The sequence below is a fragment of the Hesperophylax consimilis genome, chromosome 7 (assembly GCF_061612785.1).
Source record: "Hesperophylax consimilis isolate HC1 chromosome 7, BYU_Hcon_1.0, whole genome shotgun sequence".
NCBI lineage: Eukaryota > Metazoa > Arthropoda > Insecta > Trichoptera > Limnephilidae > Hesperophylax > Hesperophylax consimilis.
In genome coordinates, this window is record NC_142842.1 from 14937954 (window position 1) to 14946284 (window position 8331).

Sequence of the window (8331 nt, forward strand, 5' to 3'; positions counted from 1 at the left end):
TGACGGTTTTGACTGCGGAGAATAAACAGGTATCATTTTGAGCAGGTTTGTTTTGCAAAGTTATTTTATACCATCACGAAAAGGTTGAAAACTTTGGGAATAAATCGTTTAATTTCCTGATTTAAAAAAACATACTTTTTGATAAAAAAAAAGATTGAACGCATTATGTCGTTTAATTTTTGGGTGATAACTGATAAGTAGAGACCGGATTATATGCATTTGCATATTTGCATATTATGCAAATGCATATTTAGACCCTTTTCAGCGGTAGTTGCGTATTTTAGCAAATAATTTGAGATCTTGCATATTTACGCTTGCTGACGGCCTGCAGAGAACTTGAAAAGGCAAATCATTCTACGATCGCCAGATTTGTGAATGAGGGTATAAAAAAATATTTCCTGAATCTTCTGCGGATGAAAATGTGTATGTGTTGCTCTCAGATGCTGCCCCCTATATGATCAAAGCAGGCAAAGCCCTCCAAGTATTTTATCCCAATTTGATTCATGTGACCTGTTTTGCTCACGGAATTCACAGACTCGCCGAAGAAGTGAGATCCACGTTTGCGAATGTAAATAACCTGATTTCATCAGCAAAGAAAGAGTTTCTTAAGGCGCCTGCTCGTATAAAGGCCTACAAAGAAAAACTGCCAAATATCCCTTTACCTCCTGAGCCAGTAATAACACGTTAGGGTACATGGATCGAAGCTGCGATGTTTTACGATGAACATTTTGAAGCCATCAAGGGTGTTATCAATGACTTCGATAGTGCAGAGGCTTTGGCAGTTTTCCAGTGCAAAGAATCGTTTGACGACGCCAGTATTAAAAAAAACCTAGCTATGATTACCACTCATTTCGCCTACATACCTGCAAGTATAAAAACGCTTGAAACTCATGGATTGGCATTGAATGCATCTATTCAGGTTATGAAGGAAATTCGCCTTATGAATTCCTCGTTGCCACAGCTATTCCCGAGTAAACTTAAAGAAAAATTTGAAAAAATACTGAATAATAACCTAGGGTTTGAACCTTTGTGCCAAATTGATAACTTCATCAACGGGGCAGGTGAAATTTTGCCCGGAACAATAAGTTCAAAAATCGCACCCAAATTTGAATTCTGTCAAGCCACATCAGTAGACGTAGAACGTTCCGTTTCCGCTTACAAAAATACATTTAGCGATCGTAGACACAATTTGTCTACAGAACATTTAGAACAGTACTTAGTCATATACGTTTTTAAAGGTAAATTCTAAATTTTATTGTTAAATACATTTTATAATTGATATTTTCGAAAATATAATTGTTATCCTTGAGAACTAATAGCTTACTTAAAATAATATGTAAAAATACGACTTCCTGTATTATTTCATGTTGCATATTTTGACCCTTTTTATGGATTTTCGTGCATATTTTAGCTATTTTTATTGCATATTTGCATGCATATTTTGGGCTATTTTTGTTGCATATAATCCGGTCTCTACTGATAAGTAATATGTTATGAGCATGCACTTCCTCCTTTTCTTGTGTCAACATTGTGGACAGTCAGTGGTGTCCACAACATCGACATATGTTTTGTCGGGTGACCGGGTATCTCATCAAAATGACAGTTCAACACAGCTACAAAAAGTGATATTAAGTCTTGAACAGTGTGATGTATGGTAATAAGTTGAGTATTTAAGCGTTAGATGGCGCTAGTCATAAAGCTTACTCCAGAGTCCGACAGATGTCGCTAGAGTGTAGCAATTACCTGGGGGATGTTATTGACAGGCAGCAAGCTTCTCGAACCAGAGAATTACCAACCCTCGGGTAATGAACAGTGTAGCTAAATCCAGACCTATTTATTGTACCGTAAATAAACACAATTATAAGTAGAACCTTTTACTTTTTAACAAGGATTTCCCAACCCTTAAATCTGCAAATAATACAGACACGATGAAACAGAAACTAGATTAAATAGGTTCCGTAGGTAACTATTTAACCTAGTTTTTGTTTCATCACTTTTAATGACTCTATATCACTTTTTAAATGTGTGTTTAATTGTCATTTTGATAAAATATCATGGAACCGTTTTGTTGTTGTTACCCAATTTCTTCTCCCCGAGCCCTTTAACCTCATAACATATCCAAATTAGGGATGCCATAGTCCCTTTTGGCTCCGGGTAGTTTGGTCAACAAGCCAAAGGAAGTGTTATTTCACAATCAATTAAGTCAGAGTATCGCCTTGGTGAAAGACCACCAATATTGATTGAAATGACTTTAGCGTGTTTGGTGAATCAGTTTGGATTCCGATCTGAAGAGCCAGATACTTCCCAACCATCTTCTGCGCTTCCTCACTCCCTTCAGCCTATCATAACATACCCAGATTGGGGATGCCATAAACTGAGACTCTTGTGCGGTACCTATTCCCTTTAATAAATAAAAAACTTAAGGTATGAAATCTCGAGAGTTTCAGGCAGGGTAAGAATTGCCTTGATGATAGGCAACTAAGGCAACCTTCCACTTCTCACTTGCTTCCCGTCTTAAAGTATACTTTAAAAAAAATCATGGTTGTATCCTGTAATAAGGAATACCAGTAATTTTTTAATTTTTTTATGAATAAATACCTGTTTATTTTTTACAAATGTCGATTTCATAGTTAAAATAATTCTCAAAGTTTGCATTTTTCATAGCCCGCTAAAAAGATCGAAGTCTGTCGGGGTACACGTGACTTCGTACGTACCTCGGTTTTGTCGGTTAACAGTAAGGCCAATCCTACTCGGGTCGGAATGAAAACAATTTTTAAATATTTAGCATGATTTCCAATAAAATATAATTTCTTTTGAAATAATTAGTGAACCGCAGTTTTTACGAGTGTACGCATTGCAACTTGTCACAAAATTGTCTGCATTCTTAAAGCATCCGGCCAGCCAACCCAAGAGGAAACCGTTTAAATGCTGTCACATTTGGCGTTTGAGGGTCACGGTTTTATTTTTTTTTAAATTATATATGGATAAGACTTATATATTCAAAATCAGCGTTTGTTGATGATAATGAATATATAGATTAACAAACCGGTCAGTGACTGAGTTGGTATCGCGTTTGGGTCCCACCCAAACGCGATACGTGTTCAATAATGTGTTCAATTCCTCGGCTGGCTAAGTCCTCCATCACAACATTTTCCTCTTACCATGGCGGTAGTAGGAGATTATGTCAGGTTATTCATAACTCGGGAATGTTTGACTTTCTTTTATAAAAAAAAATATATTATGTAAATATTTAAATTTATGTTTTTTAAGTCATAATATTTTTCACTCAAGTTCCTTACTATTATAACCTACCTAGTAAACATTTTTTAGGAAATGGAATATTACGCAATAAGTACATTTATTTTGATTACTTAGTAATAATAAGAGGTATCATTAAACGTATTTATTTTAGGTGAGTTTTAGCACAACAAGCCTGAAGGACACTAAAACGGATTATCTTCCGGAGTATGCGCTCCTGGAGTATGTCCTGGCATCTCCGTACATCACCGACCTGAGGGAATACTCCAACATGTATCACACTTTGCCAGATTATCAATTTGCATTTGGTAAGTTAAAAAAACTACTTTACCTACCAATCTACCTTAAAATGTTTACAAACATAACACCCCTAGGTTAGGTACGTATTATTTACACCAGCGGTGGAGAACATTTTCGCCATCGGGGACCATTTGGATGTTTATAGTATCACCCACAGGCCGCAGTTAGATTTTGCGCCAGGGGTGGGGGGGGGGGGGGAACTCGGGACACGAGAATGGCTTCCCTTGAGTTGCGTATACATATGTCCGCAAAACGAATTTAAAATGTGTTCAAAACTGGTATAAATTTAAGAGTAATTCTGCAGAAGAATCCACGAGCTGAAATAATTGTTACATCCAGAAAAACCATTTGGTATTGGTTTGAAACTAGAATTTAAACTCCACATGGTTTCTTTCGAAATGCGTTAGCAGATAAATCCGTAACTGGAATTTTAACACACCATTCGGAAGACAAAACTGCTTGTAACTTAAGATTGAATCTTTGTGCGAGTCTCCAGCATTGGTAAAAACTATACTCAGCAAATGAAAATGATTTCCTCAGATTTTTGCAGCGTACAGTCTGCGTCTTTGGTTTTAAAACTGCACTTCAAATACGATAATCTTTCCCCCAAATTGCGTCAGCAGATGAATCCACAACTGGATATCTACATATTATGATATGAACATATTATCGTTACATTTTTAACACAAAACTGTTTTTTTTAACTTAAGAGTCAATCCTTGTGCGAGTTACGAACTTTAATTAAAACTACACACAGAACACATAAATGGTTTCGTCCAATTTTCGCGATTTTTAGAATTTTATAACTGCACTTAGAACACGAGAATGGTGTCCTTCGAAATATGTCTGCACATGGATCCCACACAAATTTAATTTTATCTTTACATTCTGATTCTGAACACAAAACTGGTTTTAAATTAAGAGTGAATCCTTGTGCAAGTCCACAACCTTAATTAAAACCACACCGAGAACACGAAAATGGTTTCCTCATTTATTTTTACTCTGGAGATATTTTCAATTTGTATTGATATTTCAGGCGACTAATCATTGCTTATAATTATTTATTTATTTTGTGTCTAAACTGCTATTTTAGTAACGTAGGTGCATACGTAAAACCGTTCGTGTTCTGAATTTTTCTTATATTTTTTTTCGTGGTCAGCAGGCCGAACCGAAAAGGCCCGCGGGCCACAAGTTCCCCACCCCTGATGTACACTGAAATTCAGCCTTCGAAATTTAATATTGTACAATTTAGTAAGTAGGTATGTAAAAACAATAAGCTTTCGGCTGGTACTTTTGTACACGATGTTATGTTCTTGTTCTTATAAAAGTCAACAATTTTGTGTGGAGATAACTCTTTGAGGGTAACTGATACTATTCCTTTCGGTTTATTTAAATCATTTTTTTTTAAATCCTTAGTTATAAAAATTCTTACTTCATATTCAATTAATCAAACGAAAATGATCACAATTCAATTTTCATAAATATTATTAAAATATATAACTACTAATATACTACTATACTAGATAGTTCAGCGAGAGGTCGCACATGACGCCATTGTTCAAGTATCGTCTGTCTTTTTCGTCTTTTGGTATTAGAAATTACTATCCGCATAAAATCCTGAATTTAGTTTTATTCCAACTAGTTTTTACGCTAATAGATACGATTATGTCACAAGGGCGGATCCAGCTTTGGCGCCAGGGGGGGGTCACGTAGTCGTAGTCAAGTTTTTTTTTTTTTTTTTTTTTAAAGAAAGACAAACATTCCCGGGTTACGAATAACCCAACAATAACTCCTACCACCACCACAGAAAGCCGAAAATGCTTGCTTGTGTTGTGATGGAGGACTTAGGTCCGGTCAGTTACAGTTACAAGAAGTTATAATTTAATTTTGATAATAATATATACAAGTAAAAAGTAGGTATTGTTGGATATGGTAACACTAGGTATATCATTAAGATTGTCTTTTGCTCCGCAAGCCCGGGCGGCGTAGGCTCGTGTAATGTCAATTGTCAACCAATACAGTACAGATTACAATTATTAATCGTGTTCTTATTTCACCACAATATAACATGGTGTCAGGTGTGTCTTCAACATAGTATTGTGTGTAGGAATCTTGCAACTTTTTGAATTTCCTTTTCCTCGTTGTAGTTATTCGCCATCATATATAAAAGAAATGATTGCTTAAAACGTTTTCACTCGCCAACCATATCCGTAGCATTCTGCATTTGCAGAATTTGACTCGACATTATTATTGTAACACTTTGCTTGTCACGACAAAATAGACAAATAATAACAGCTTGTTGACCGTTATTTCTTTGCTTCCTGGTAAAGAATTTGAATCGTTCCACTGTAATATTCACTGTAGGTATGAAGTGTCTATCCAGTCTATCGAAGAGTAGAATAATGCCTTCCAGCGTGCTCTTCTCAATAGTGAGGTCTCTTCTCAATGATATGTGCAAAAAAACGGTAATTAACTAGCCGAAAGTCATATAAAAAAGAACGTTTTCCACACGAATGTCACAAAAATGGCATGAAATTGTACGGAGTTCTGTTCATAACATCTGTCAAAACACCGCCATCTTTAGCAAAAAGCATAAATATACCAAACCAAGTTAAGTTCGCAGAGAACAAACAATAAATCTAGTGAACGTTAAACGTCAAATTCAAAAATTCCCGGATATCAAAGTGTTGCCGTATAAAAAAAATAATCAGTGTGGAATTTTACAAAATTAAGGGAACATAATCGGAGACGGAACATTTTCATGTAAATCATTCAAAATCCATCATTAAAAATAATACTATGCATTTCTAAAAAAAATTACTAACGTTTTCGTAATCTTAGTAAAAAAATCTATCCACACTTTTAGCCATCATTTTAATTGATTCTGAAGAATTTGTTACAAATATTAAAAATGTGTCCACTTCCGAAGTTATTAATTCATCATCTAGAAAAATAAAATCTGGTACTTACCGCTAAGTCCGCTAACTTTATAGTTATACACGGGTTATAAAGTTTTAAAATCGTTGAACGTAAAATATATTAATTGTAAGGTATTGTTTTATTAATCTAAAATATAAATAACTTGCATCCCTCGTGCGGCATAATTTTATTTTTTTTAAATTCAATTATAATTTCGCCGAAATAAATTAAAATGTTAGCCTTGGGCAAAACCTCGATGAACGAGGTTGTGTCTCGCCTTAAGAATTGCTTTAGGAAGTATAGGAAGGCTGGTAATTCGCGCGGGCGCGTTAGACCGTGGTATATTTATGGTTAGACCTGTCCAGACCTGTCGAAAAACTTCCGAAAGAATAAGTTCTGTAACTTACTAAAATTACGTTAAGTGACTTTTGGTGTCGTTTACATTGGGAATTTGGCTAAACTCGCCTTCAAGAGCGATTTACAGGAAAAAAACTTACGAGTCTAACCCCAGCCTTAGAACATTAACAAATAACATTTGAGTTTAAACACACATACACTGGCATAATGAAGAAACTGATTAGATTACTTACCATTTCTTGTAATGAATTGAATTTGCAGCAACAATTTTTAAGAACACTATTACTTATATTGGAACTTATTTTTTTTTAACTTAGTAAACAAATAAAAGTAAACACTTTATTAATAAAGTTTAGTCGTTCCGATTGAGGTTAGGTTTTGCTAGACGCTAGACGCTAGTCGAAACAAAGCGCGCGCAAGCGTCACACGTGGTTACACGAAATGTGTCATAATAATATGAAAGGTGGCGGCCGAAGCGCGTGCCGGTGGCGGTGCGCGGTAACACGGTAACATTCGAATTTTCGATGCGTTCGTTCCCGAATAATGCGTTTGCCGTCAAACAAAGTATTATATTAAATTAATTAAATATTGAAAGTACTTAAATAAAATTTATATTGTGACAAAAAATATATAAAAACATTATGTTTAACAATTTTAATTAGTGGTCCACCTAGGTCCTGGATGGGCCCAGGACCTAGGTAGTCATGACCCCCCCTGGGCTGGGGCCCAGGGGGGGGGGTCATGACCACCGTGACCCCCCCCCTGGATCCGCCACTGTTATGTCATCGAATTGAAAAGGCGAATCATAGATTGAATGATTTACAGATTTGTGTGGATGTCTCATGCTCTCAATGACTATTGTCCACTTTAAAACACCCACAGGTGATTTATAGTCATTAAGTTGTATGTCTAATTCTAATGTCTAGTCGACAAAACTGTTCTTATACTCACAAGGTAGAATGGTTGAAAGGTTACATTGAGATATAATATAACTCCAACTATATGTTACCATTTTTTTATTATTCGTAGAGAAATGTTGGCCAGCAGCGTTTGACTTCACCCCTCGAATTGTGGAGAAGAAATCTTTGGAAGAAGTGTTTGTTGAGCCTCTCCCAGAGGAGTATGATCCTGATCAAGAAGCGGAGAAAGAAGAAGAAGAAGAATTAGTTGAAGGAGAGCAACCAGATGCCTAGAGTAGATCAAACCTAATGTGGTGAAACGTTCTAATTTTAGAAAGGTAAATTATTTCCAAACATAAAGCAATAACTTTACAGCTAAATAACCTCGAAATGTTAATCATTATTAGCCTCTGGACAGCTAGACACTGCAACAGCTTCTTGTTAAAATTCATTATATTTGTTTTTTTCGGAATTCTGACATTATTGGGGGTGAGAACTTGAGCAAATAAATAAATATTCAACACGTTAGAAACTTATGTTCATCTTGTCTTTCAGTGTTTAGCAATTTGATGCGTATTTGAAGGTGTTGTTAGAGTGT